We start from the raw sequence: 13700 nt of genomic DNA on the forward strand, positions 1-13700 counted from the left end.
GAGAGGCTTTAGAGATAAGTCAGGTCTCATCAAACACCAGAGAACACACTCAGGGGAGAAGCCCAATGTTTGCAGGGAGTGTGGGCGAGGCTTTACAGATAATTCAAGTCTCATCAAACACCAGAGGACACACTCAGGAGATAAGCCCTATGTGTGCAGGGAGTGTGGGAGAGGCTTTAGAGATAAGTCAGGTATCATCAAACACCAGAGAACACACTCAGGGGAGAAGCCCTATGTGTGTAGGGAGTGTGGGAGAGGCTTTAGAGATAAGTCAGGTCTCATCAAACACCAGAGAACACACTCAGGGGAGAAGCCCTATGTGTGTAGGGAGTGTGGGCGAGGCTTTACACAGAAGTCATCTCTCATCAAACACCAGAGGACACACTCGGGGGAGAAGCCCTATGTGTGCAGGGAGTGTGGGAGAGGCTTTAGAGATAAGTCAGTTCTCATCAAACACCAGAGAACACACTCAGGGGAGAAGCCCTATGTGTGTAGGGAGTGTGGGCGAGGCTTTACACAGAAGTCATCTCTCATCAAACACCAGAGGACACACTCGGGGGAGAAGCCCTATGTGTGCAGGGAGTGTGGGAGAGGCTTTAGAGATAAGTCATGTCTCATCAAACACCAGAGGACACACTCAGGGGAGAAGCCCTATGTGTGCAGGGAGTGTGGGAGAGGCTTTAGAGATAAGTCAGGTCTCATCAAACACCAGAGAACACACTCAGGGGAGAAACCCTATGTGTGTAGGGAGTGTGGGAGAGGCTTTAGAGATAAGTCAGTTCTCATCAAACACCAGAGAACACATTCAGGGGAGAAGCCCTATGTGTGTAGGGAGTGTGGGAGAGGCTTTAGAGATAAGTCAAGTCTCATCAAACACCAGAGAACACACTCAGGGGAGAAGCCCTATGTTTGCAGGGAGTGTGGGCGAGGCTTTACACAGAAGTCCAATCTCATGAGACACCAGACAACACACTCAGGGGAGAAGCCCGGTGTTTGCAGGGAGGATGCATCATGAGCCCTAAATTGCACCTCAGCAGCTACAGGGCAAGTGTAGGCACCGCATACCTCATACCCCAGCTCTGAGGGGGCTTTAGAGGAAGCCTGCTGGCCCCTTTCCCTCCCCAAGAGTGTAATAGTACAGAAGTAACTGGTCAAACAAATCCTCCGCTTTCAAAAGGAGAGGCAATAGACAAACAGTTCCGTAAGTGCTATGGGGATGTCAACACGAATGTCCCTCATGGTGCTTTTGGCCTCGTTTTAATAAAGTTTGTGTCCAGACAAACCTGAAGCCTACGTGCCTCATCCCCCTCATCACTGAAAGCAGAGTTCCAGGAGGGCCTCAAAGAACCCTCAGCCACAGACCTGAACCCGGGAAGGCGGAATCTGGCGTCAGTCCAGTGAGTTCCCCGTCAGGGAGAGGGATTGAGACACACTCACCAGGAACATGAATAGGACCCCACCAACCCCTTGGCTTCTCCTGGCTCCTCCCCTGATTCCTTAGACCTCTGTAGCCTCAAAGGTGAAAGTCAGAGAGGGTGTGTGCAGGTGTGTGTGTGCATGTGTGTGTACATATGTGTGCGTGTGTGTGTGTGTGTGCCTGTGTGCCTGTGCACACACCTGTGCTGCCTCAGTCTGGACACCCAAGCAGGGGCCCTGTGCTGCCTCAGTCTCGCCTGGGGCATAGCATGTGGGCACCAGGTCTGTCCACAAGGGTTTGAGTCTCAGCTCTGCCCTCACAACTGTGTGTCCTAAGGCAAGACCCCCAAATTCTCTGTGCCTCTTTCCAAACTATAAAGCGGGAGGGTGACCCAGGCTTTGGAGTGTCATTCAGAGTGGGGTCAGCACCGGTGCCTCTGGCTCAGGGTGGTTAAAACACGCATCTCTCGGTGAACAGCGTCTGACAGGCCTTGAGGTGGACAAGGGCGGCAGAGGGAGTGGGGCCGAGGAGCCAGTATAGAGCTCAAGCAGCCCCACTGTTCTGCGTGGACTCGGCTGCCTGAGCAGGAGGCGTGGGGTCAGGCATGCTCCTCCCCCGGCCACCCCCTCCCACTAAGCCTGGGCAGGTGGCACTGAGATTGACCAGGACAAAGGCCCTCACCACCCTGCTGAGAGCTGCTGGGTGCACCTCACCTCACAGTGTGTGCGACGCCCACCTCGCAGCAGCTCCTGGTGCCTGGCCTTGTACCTGGGTCTGCGGTTCTCACCCTCCCCTGACCTGTCTGAAATCCTTAACTGCACGTTTCTTATGGGGAGTCTGATGGGCCATGGACCCGTGTGAGCAGAGCAGGCAGGCCGTGTCGGTCATTCCTGGCCACCGGTTCACAGGTAATGTCCACTGAGGCCAGGAGCACCGACCCTCATGGGCCCATGTGTGGGAGTCCAGCGAGGCTCCAGGGAACAGGTAAGCATCTGCCTGTGGAGGCGATGGGGCCCCAGCAACCAGAGGCCCCGCTTTTCTTACAACAGAGCGGACGTCCATGCAGGGAGCAGGCACACGCGGTGAGGGCCCGTCACCCCTCAGCCCGAGGGACCTAGCACAGAACCTGTTTCTGGAGGAGAGCTCCTGAAGGGGGTACCCAAACCCACGACCTGGGACCATAACCTTCCCTCTCCCGCCCGGCTGGCGTGGCTCAGCACTTGAGTATCGACCTATGAACCAGGAGGTCAGGGTTCAATTCCTGGTCAGGGCACATGCTCGGGTTGTGGGCTTGATCCCCAGTGTGGGGCCTGCAAGAGGCAGCAGATCCATGATTCTCTGCCATCATGGATGTTCTCTCTCTCTCTCTCTCTCTCTCTCTCTCTCTCTCTCTCTCTCTCTCTCTCTCTCTCCACCCCCCTTCTTCTCCCTTTCTATCTGAAATCAATAAAAAATACATTTAAAAAAATGATGGCATTTCTATGTGAAGAATGGAAACCTCATTCCCTACAATGACTGAGGGCTTGGGTTGGTGACCTGAAACTCTCAGAAGCAACCATTGAGCCTCACCTTCATACTCGTGTTTTCCCACATTAACCCAATCCTGAAACACCTCAGGACCAGGAGAAATCTGCCAGTTGGGATATTGTTTTCTGTGGGTCTCAGCAGACTCGGGAGGAGCCAGCCCACAGTCATGGAGCTGTTGACACCCAAGCAGGGGCCCTGTGCACATTGGAAGGTGGGCTCTCTCGCTCAGGTCAGGAGGGGCAAACCCCCACCCCCAGCATCGCATTGAAACACCACACATTTCCAAGTGGCTCAGCACCTCCGGTGAGTATCTCTCAGGGGGTGAAGGAAAGCTTTGCACAATCAAGTCCTCATTCACATTAAAAATGTTGGTGTACCCGTGCCCAAACCTCCACATACAGGAAGGTTCTGGTTTGACTAGTCACGCCTTGATTTGTTGAATACATCTTTCCCAGGTTGCAATGATTAGCCTTTAACTTCATGCCCAGCTTTTTCTACCATTTGTTTCCATGTCCAGTGTGACACATCTCACTTCCTTTGGAAGGAAATGGAAAATTCTCCAGGATGCGATGCTCCGCTGTTTGGGTGTAGATGTGCACACACGTTTTAAACTGAGATACTGTGAACATTCATGAACTGGAATTCTCACAATGACTAGGAAAGACAAGTGGTGGGTGTTTTCGGTAAAATCTGATACCTATTGGGAGGAGGATAGGAGCAGATTTGACAGTTTCCAGTTTTATTTTAAATCTGTTGTTCTTGATCTGACACACAGAGGGACAGGGAGACAAAGAGAAACAATCAGGTGATGGGGGTGGCCTTACCAGGAATCAAGGGCACTTCTTGGTTCATAGGTCAGCACTCACTCATTGAGCCTCGCTTGCTGGGCTGTGTGTTGCTATTTGGATGACCTCTTTCTACAAAGACAGTGCGGCCCTGGCTGGGTAGATTACATGCCAGGGGGATGAGAGCCTTTACCTTGCTGGTGTTCTCATGCTGCTTGGAGCATCAGGCCTGTTTCCATCATCACAGCAGGTGGGAGCTGTGGCATCAGTACAAGCCTACTTCTACCTTCTGCCTATAGGTTCATAACAGAATGAAGGGAAAACCATGAAGGTTGTCTCAACAAGGGGACCAGTCATTTAGCAAACATTCTGCTTTGGTGACAACACATGACCCCCAACAGTTCCTTGGGCAGCGATACACAGTAATACTTACCAAGTTTCTAAACATTTGCCAAGTAAAACATTCACTCTTACAAAGTTTTTTTTTTTAATATTTTATTGGTTTTTTACAGAGAGGAAGGGAGAGGGATAGAGAGTTAGAAACATCGGTGAGAGAGAAACATCAATCAGCTGCCTCCTGCACACTCCCTACTGGGGATGTGCCCGCAACCAAGGTACATGCCCTTGTCCGGAATCGAACCTGGGACCCTTCAGTCCGCAGGCCGACGCTCTATCCACTGAGCCAAACCGGTTAGGGCCACTCTTACAAAGTTTTTAACATGCTCACTTAATTACACTTAGGAAGGCAACTTTGTACGGGAAATGTCGTTTTCTAAAATAAAATGTATGTATAATACAAATGTAGAATACATCACACAGATGACTGCTTGGCTCGGATTTATTTTTCATACATACAATAACTATATAGAATAAGTTTGAGATCACTTTTCAAACAACTGATGTGTGAATGGATGTCCAGAGAGGTCTTGGGTCTTGGGCAGAGTCACCATGAAGTAGGTGCTGTCTGTGGAAATGGAATCCAGGGTTCTGGAGTCAAAAACCTCTGAGAAGGTACATCTGGGAGGATAAAAGGAACCAGCACAGTGGTCACAGGTTCCCGGATGTCACCTCTCCAGGCCACTGCATCCTCGATTATCTGTGTGTCCCTCGGTCTCTGTGTCCCTCGGTCTATGTGTCCCTCAGTCTGTGTGTCCCTCAGCCTGTATGTCCCTCGGTCACTGACACCGGGTGAGTCTGCTCCCATCTTCTCAGTGTGGGGGACTCTGGGAGCAGCGACACAACGCAGTAGAGGAGAGCACGTGCAGGACCCTCCTCTGTCCATTCCCCGCCTCCTTCACGCCTCGCTTTCCCCTGCTTGTCCAGGCCTCGCCCCCCCCCCCTCAGAGCCTCGCCCAAACGTGGTGGCTTGGGAGACCCTGCAAGGACCGCGCTAGAATGGCCTCGTCGTGTTGTGTCAGGATCTTGCCAGCTGAGAGACACTCATACATTTTATTTTTATCTTATAGACACATTCCTTGGAAAAACATCAGCGGAGCTGAATGCTCTGCTCATCAAGGTGCCTTTCTTTAGGGGTATGCTGCTTTTTCACACCCTCCAAAGCTTTTCCTTCTTTGTACGTTTTTCTTGTTTATGTTTTGGTTAATTCTTACCAGAGGATATGTTTTTACTGACAGAGGGAGGGGGGGGAGGGAGGGAGGGGATAGAGAAGAAACAAAAACGCAAACATGAATATGCAAGAGACACATGCATCTTTGGCTCCCACAAGAGCCCAGACTGGGGCAGGCAATGAAGCCTGCATCCCAGGTATGTGCTCTGGACCAGGAATCCCACCAGCGACCCTTCCCTGGGCACCCGAAGGTCTAACCAGTGAACAACACTGGCCAGGCCTATTCCTTCTGCTTAGCAGATGAGAGCAAATGTCACTCTTTCTTCTGGCAGAAGGCGGCCAATCTATGATGATCACTCATCATTGATCTTTCTCTCTTCCTTTCTGAACTAGTAGAAATGTATATTTCTAAAAAAAACCACTGTGGCCCTGGCCAGTGTGCCTCAGTGGGGAGAGTGTCAACCTATGTATTGAAGGGCCCCTGGTTTGATTCCCGGTCAGGGCACATGCCCCGGTTGCGGGCTGGATCCGCAGTAGGGAGGGGGTGATACAGGAGGCAGCTGATCCATGATTCTCTCTCATCATTGATGTTTCCATCTCTATCCCTTTCCCTTCATCTCTGAAATCAATAAAAATATATTTAAAAAAAAAAACATACTGGGTTTCAACACAAAAGTTTAAATTGAAATTTTTTCGCGCTACTAACATGTTCCCATGATACCCTGCATCTGGAGGTGCCATCAACAATGACAGCCTCCCTGGTACTGATTGCATCAATAATGGCAGCCTACAGGGGAAGGACTGCCTCAGTAATGCCCGCCTCTAGGCTACATTGATCATTGCAGCCTCCAGAGTACTAGCTGCCTCAGTAATGCCCTACAGAAGCCGCTGAGTCTAGTGGTAATAACACGTTCTTGCGATACCCTTGCGCCTCGCTGTACGGACTGGCTGCTGCAATCATAGCGGCCGCCGGGTTACTGGCTCCCTCAGGAAAGGAGACCTGTCCTGTACTGGCTGCCTTGGTGACGGCGGCCGCCCCAGGACTGACTGCTCCAATCATGGCAGCCTCTAGGTTACGGACTGAATTACTGAACGCACAGCTTCCCCATGTCAGTGCAGCAGCCAAGGCCTCCCTCTGCAGGGCTGGGACAGGAAGGGGTGCAAAAGCCAGACCCGTGACTTCAGTCCATCCGGGGAAGGAATAATTGCACCCTGGACAGCCTCGATGATTTTGTAGGGTTTTCTGTAGGTTTTGTTTGTTTGTGATTTGTTGGGTAGACTTTTCCATCAAATTCACGGGACATTAGTTAACATTTCAGAACCACGGACAGAAGCATAAGGTGTTATTCTTTGAATGGCCACAAGAGGGACCCAGAGGATCGTTTTCGCAAAGGAATTGGCTGACAGCTTCCTTTAAGGCAGTGGTTCTCAACCTTCCTAATGCCGCGACCCTTTAGTACAGTTCCTATTGTTGTGCTGGCCCCCAACCATAAAATTATTTTCGTTGCTACTTCATCACTGTAATGTCGCTACTGTTATGAATCGTCATGTAAATGTGTGATATGCAGGATGTATTTTCATTGTGACAAACTGAACATAATTAAAGCATAGTGATTCATCACAAAAACAATATGTAATTATATATGTGTTTTTTCGATGGTCTTAAGCTACCCCTGTGAAAGGGTCGTTCGACCCCCAAAGGGGTCGCAACCCACAGGTTGAGAACCGCTGGTCTAGTGGGAATCCCTGTTTCCCAGAAGGCAACTCCCGGCCTACCGCCTGGTCCTCTCGCTAAGGAAGCGAACACACGCGCCTGGAAGACAGTCCGGGACCTAAATACCGTCGGGTGGAACACAGACTGGGTCAGGCGGCAGGAAGGATGTGTCACCCCAACACCTGCCCGGGCGGGGGGCTCCGGGCTCCTGGAGTCCCTCCGCGAAACCACAGGAATCCGAGCCCTGGACACCGCCCAGCCGTGCCTGGCTGAAAGCTTCTTGACGGACACTCGCAGGACCCTGGGTAGCCAATCACCACCAGGGGTTGAGGGCGGAAGGCGGGCTCTTTCGACAAGATTCTGCCATTGACTGGCAGGAAGGCTGCACCCTGCGCCCCGCCCTTTCCGCGTTTCTGACCGCCCATTGGCAGGCAGGGCCCTGTGACCGCATCACTGATTGGCGGCTGCCTCTGACGCTCTGGGTGCGGGAAGCTCCCCCTCCCGCCGCCTCAAAAGCCTGAGGGCGGAAGCGCGCGGCGGGCAGCGCGTGGGTTTGAGGGGACCTCGGCCAGGTGCGCAGCGCCGCAGGGAGACCCACAGTTAAACGGGTGCCTCGCGTGGGAACCCCTTTGCCGCCGGCCTTCAACCCCCAGCCGAAGACCCGGGGTGTCCTCCCGAGAGGCTCCCACTCTGTCAGTCTCCACGCACCCCAAGTCCGCTAACCCGGAGGACCCCCGGGCTCCGCGCCCAGAGGAACGCTCAATCCCCCAAAGCTCAGACCCAGCACACCCCGAGCCCGGGCTCCCTAACCACGGCACCCCAGAAAGACCAAATCCCCACCAACGAGACCCGAAACCCTGAAGCCTGTCCTTGAGACCCGAAATCTCTGTGCAGGAGCCCAAATCCTCTCACCCGAGCTCCCCAAGTTTCCTGGCCAGAAAGACCCGGATTGTGTCCCGCGGGCCCATCTCCTCAGCCCGTGACGTCTCTGCCCCTTGAGGCGCCTCCTCCCGCGTGCATTGCTCAGGGATCGCGGGTGCCATTCCCGAACCCGGTTCCTCCCGGCACAGCACCCCCAATGTCAGGGCGCCTCCACCTCCACCCCCAGGGCCCTCAACCCCCCACCGCGCCCCTCAGTCCCCCCCCACCACGCCCCTCAGACTCCTGACCGCGCCCCTCACACCCCCCACCGCGCCCCTCACACCCCCCACCTCGCCCCTCAGTCCCCCCCCGACCCCGCCCCTCAGACTCCTGACCGCGCCCCTCAGTCGCCCCCTGAGACCGCCCCAGCCTCCCAGGGAAGGAGGCGCCCCCTGGTGGGTCTTAATGGCTGTGGCCCTGGCCACCTGGTCCCGGTCCCAGTCTGTACTGAGGCAGGAGCGGGTTCGTCAGCGCCTCCTCCTCACACAGGCACTGCGGCCTCCTGCTGGGACTGGGCTGGCGGCACCATAAACCCCGACAGGGACCCCCAGGAGCGGCCCGAGAGGAGGCGGGGAGAGCAGGGCACAGAACCAAGGTGAGGGGGTCCACGGGAGTGGAGGTGGGGACGGGGGTGGGGACGGGGTGGAGGCGGGGCGCCCCCCCTCGGGCCGGGGCGGACGGACGGTCTCTCCTCCAGCCCAGGGCCGCCTGCAGGGACGTGTCCATCTACTTCTCCCGGGAGGAGTGGGCCCACTACTTCTCCCGGGAGGAGTGGGCGCAGATGGGCGCCTGGGAGCGAGCCCGGCACCGGAACGTGAAGAGCAACTAGGAGGCGCTCCTCAGCATTGGTGACCGGGAGGGGGTGGCGGGGCCGCGGGGGGTTGGGGGGCTCCGTCCAGGGCCCCGGCTCCGCCCCGCTCGGCGCTGGCTCTGCTGTTCATCCCTCAGCTCTTCGCCCGCAGGACAGACTCTTTCTTTCTCTCCTTCCAGGTCTCAGGGCCCCTCGACCCGCCTTCATGAGTCGCCGCGGCAGAACAGCCAGGCACGGGGCGGAGGACTCCGAGGACTCGGATGAAGAGTGGACCCCGAGGCCGCGAGGTGCGGGCGGAGGGCGTGCAGGTGCCTGACCCCGACCAGGTGTTGGTCGGGCGGGCTCTCAGGAGTTACCGGGGAGGAGCAAGAGGCAGAGCAGTTACACACCAGGGGCTGTTCACATAAACCCCTTTTTATGAATCATTTATTTTACAGAGAGAGAGAGAGTGAGAGAGAGAGGAACCTCCATCGCTGCCTCCTGCCGGCCCCCCACCTCACGGTTCATAGGTCGAGGCTCAACCACTTAGCCACACTGGCCAGGGTCAGAGAACCTCTTTCAATGTGTAACAATAATTATATACAGATTTAGTGTTGACACTATCACAGAAGTTCCCCCATTTCTCGCCCTTTTCTCACCTTCACCCAGACCCACCCCCCAAATCTACAATAATAAAACCATAATATGCAAATCCAGGGAGGACCAGCTGAAGGACTGGCCAGATGACCAGGCTCTGACACCCACTGGCGTCAGGCCAGCCAAGGCCTGTAAAACACAATTGGTCCGGCCCCACCATCCCCCATGATGCCCTGCAGAGAAAGGCCCAGGCCACTAGCCACTAGCCACTGGGTGATCAATGGGGGCTCCCCGTCACCCCAAAGAGGGAGGCCCAGGCCACCAATGCACAGCTGGGGCTGCTGAACCAGTCCTCCATCTGAAGGCGATGGATCGCAGGGCTCCCAGACTGTCAGAGGCACAGAGGGCACAGGCCGGGGTGAGGAATCCCCCTCCCCCCCCCCCGGCCGCCATTCCCGGTACATAAATTTATAAATTTCCTGCAATGGTGCTCTAGTATATATATACTAGAGGCCCGGGGCACAAAAATTTGTGCATTGGGGGGGGGGGGTCCCTCAGCCCGGCCTGTGCCCTCTCACAGTCTGGGACGCCTTGGGAGATAACGTCCTGCTGGCTTAGGCCTGCTCCCGGGTGGCAGAGGGCAGTCCCAATCCCTAGGTGCAGCCCCTGGTTGGGCTCAGAGCAGGGCTGATTGGGGAATTGGGGTGCCGCCCCCTGTCATGCACAGAGCAGGGCGATCGGGAGGTTGCGATGCCACCCTCAGTCACGCTCAGGGTAGGGCCGATTGGGGGGTTGGGGCACCGCCCCCTGTCACACTCAAGGCAGGGTCGATGGGAAGGTTGCGGCACCACCCCCTGTCACACACAGAGCAGGGCCAATCAGGGGTTGGGGCACTGCCCCCTGTCACTCACAGAGCAGGGCCTATCAGGGGGGTTGGGGCTCTGTACCCTGTTACGCACAGAGCAGGGCCAATCAGGGGGTTGGGGCGCTGCTCCCTGTCACTCCCAGAGCAGGGCCCATCAGGGGTTTGGGGTGCGGCCCTCTATCACCCACAGAGCAGGGCTGATCAGGGTGTTGGGGCGCCGCCACTCTGACACTCAGGGCAGGGCCGATGGGGAGGTTATGGCTCTACGCCGTCACACACAGAGCAGGGCCCATGTGGAGGCTGGGGGATTGTGGCCCCGGCCCCTGTCACACACAGAGCCGCAGGGCGATCAGTGGGTTTGGGCGCTGCCCCCGTCACACTGATCCCGGTGCCGGGAGGCATATTACCCTTTTACTATATAGGATAGAGGCCTGGTGCATGGGTGGGGCTGGCTGGTTTGCCCTGAAGGGTGTCCTGGATCAGGGTGGGGGTCCCCACTGGGGTGCCTGGCCAGTCTGGGTGAGGGGCTGAGGGCTGTTTTCAGGCTGGGGGTGACTGAAGCTCCCAACCACTCCTTTTTTTCTTTTCTTTTTTTTTTTTTTATTCTGGGCCAGCTTTAGCTCTGAGGTTTGGCTCCAGCTCTTAGGCCTCCACTGCTGAAAGTAGGTTTCTGGCCTTTGCTTACAATGCTGTGATCCTGCTGGCTGAAGCCCAGGACTAAAGCAGGTTTCTGGGGTTTTGTTTAGCTTCTATATTTGTTACATAGTTGCTTACAGTTGCAGGTCAGAGGCCTGCAGCGGCAGGCAGGGAATTTTGGAGTCCTCTGTCACTGAAGCAAGCAAGCCTCATGTTAGTTTCAAGCTGCCTGGCTGCCGGCCGCCATCTTGGCTGGCAGTTAATTTGCAAATTGCCCTGATTAGCCAATGGGAAGGGTAGTGGTCGTATGCCAATTACCATGTTTCTCTTTTATTAGATAGGATATATATATATATATATAATTTTCTTAAGCTGTTCTCTCTCTGGGAGCACACACACCCCTCACCCTTTCCCCTCTACTCCCCCCCCACTAGGTGTGCATCTCCTAAACTAAGAGACCCAGGAGACTTGCACCAGGGAGTATGGGCAGTGGCAGGTCATTCAGGCTAACCCCCTGAACCTGGCTCCAAGGCCCCTTTGCTATGACTTTCCAATGAGCCAAAGCAGCCCGCCTAGGCTGAATTCTTTCCTTTAACCTTTCTAGAGCAACACAGCAGCCCAGCCTAGGCGCTCTCCTGCTGCTGCTTCTATCCTAAGTCCTTCCTTGTTTCACTGTCCCCAGCTTTAATAAACATTCTTTCAAAATAAAAATAAATAAATAGCCATTGCTTGGTGCCTCAGTTGGTTGGAGCATCCTCCCATACACCAAAAATTTTTGGGTTCCACCCCCAGTAGGGGTGTGTATGGGCTACAAGTGATCAATGTTTCTCTCTCATATCTATGTTTCCCTCTCTTTCTTTCTCTTCCTCTCTCTCTAAAATCAATAAACATATATTCTCACGTGAGGATTAAAAGATAATAGTAGAGGGCGATAAATGGTGATGGAAAAAAATAAGATAAAGCCTGGAAACCAAGATGGCGGCATAGGTTAACGCAGGAGATTGCTGCCTCGAACAACCAATTCAAGGGTACACCTAAAAGACAGAACGGACATCATCCAGAACCACAGGAAGGCTAGCTGAGTGGAAATTCTACAACTAGGAGGAAAGAGAATATCATACCCAGACTCAGAGGAGGCGCAGTGCTGAAGTGAAATACTCAGGTTCGGAGTGTGCGGTTGTTGTTTTCAATCGGGAGGGAGTTTCTGACTCTGAGCTCCAGATCCAGGCGAGTCTCTAGGGACCCAGATTCAAACAGGAGAAGCGGGACTGTCTGGCTTCGGTCGGAACTCGAAGGCAGCTTTCTCTCCGAGGTTTGCAGCAGTTGCTGGGAGTCTGTGAGGCAGAGCCCCTAGGGATGGAACTGAGAGCAGCCATAACTGCGCGCTGCAGCCCGCCCTGTAGATCCCCGGGGACCCGCCCCGCCCAAGCCCTGCGCAGAGCCATTTGCCGCATAGCCTCAGGCAAACGCTAGATTAGCACCGCCCTAGAGATCCAGCACAGAAGCTCTCCCACTGCAGACACAGCTGAGTCTCATAGCCAGTTAGCCTGGAGGTCAAATCACCCCCGGTATTGCCAACCGACAACAATCAAGGCTTAACTACAACAAGACTGCGCACAAAGACCACTAGGGGGTGCACCAAGAAAAGATAAAAAAATGCGGAGACAAAGAAACAGGATGCAAATGTCAGAAATGGAAGATATAGAGCTCAAAACCACACTTTTAAGGTCTCTCAAGAACTGTCTAGAAGCTGCCGATAAACTGAGTAAGGCCCTCGAAAAGACTGGTGAGACCGCTGATAAATGTAGTGAGATTCTCAAGAAATCTAATGAGATCGTCGATATTGTGATAAAGAACCAACTAGAAATTAAGCATACACTGACTGAAATAAAGAATATTGTACAGACACCCCACAGCAGACCAGAGGAGCGCAAGAATCAAGTCAAAGATTCGAAATGCGAAGAAGCAAAAAACACACAACTGGAAAAGCAAAATGAAAAAAGAATCTGAAAATATGAAGATAGTGTAAGGAGCCTCTGGGACAGCTTCAAGCGTACCAACATCAGAATTATAGGGGTGCCAGAAGATGAGAGAGAGCAAGATATTGAAAACCTATTTGAAGAAATAATGACAGAAAACTTCCCCCACCTGGTGAAAGAAATAGACTTACACATCCAGGAAGCGCAGAGAACCCAAACAAAAGGAATCCAAAGAGCGCCACACCAAGACACATCATAATTAAAATGCCAAGAGCAAAAGACAAAGAGAAAATCCTAAAAGCAGCAAGAGAAAGAAACTCAGTTACCTACAAGGGAATACCCATACGGCTGTCAGCTCATTTCTCAACAGAAACTTTGCAGGCCAGAAGGGAATGGCAAGAAATATTCAAAGTGATGAATACCAAGTACCTACAACCAAGATTACTTTATCCAGCAAAGCTATCATTCAGAACTGAAGGTCAGATAAAGAGCTTCACAGATAAGGAAAAGCTAAAGGAGTTCATCACCACCAAACCAGTATTATATGAAATGCTGAAAGGTATCCTTTAAGAAGAGGAAGAAGAAGAAAAAAGGTAAAGATACAAATTATGAACAACAAACATGCATCTATCAACAAGTGAATCTAAGAATCAAGTGAACAAATAATCTGGTGATCACAATAGAATCAGGGACATAGAAAGAGAAGGGACTGACTATTCTTGGGGGGAAAGGGGCGTAGGAGATGCGGGAAAAAACTGGACAAAAAACGTGCAACTATGGATGAGAACAGTGGGTGGGGAGTGAGGGCGGAGGGTGGGGTGGGAACTGGGAAGAGGGGAGTTATGGGGGAAAAAAAGAGGAATAAATGTACTAACCTAATTCACCTAGTACTTACAAACTGA

General features: G+C 53.5%; 1 pseudogene; it reads left to right on the forward strand.

Annotated features, from left to right (window-relative positions):
- The first annotated feature begins 2264 nt into the window (after positions 1 to 2264).
- LOC132225601 (histone-lysine N-methyltransferase PRDM7-like) overlaps positions 2265 to 13700 on the forward strand; it is a 68748-nt pseudogene continuing 57312 nt past the window's right edge.

The sequence above is a fragment of the Myotis daubentonii genome, chromosome Y, assembly GCF_963259705.1.
Source record: "Myotis daubentonii chromosome Y, mMyoDau2.1, whole genome shotgun sequence".
In the NCBI taxonomy this organism is placed as follows: domain Eukaryota; kingdom Metazoa; phylum Chordata; class Mammalia; order Chiroptera; family Vespertilionidae; genus Myotis; species Myotis daubentonii.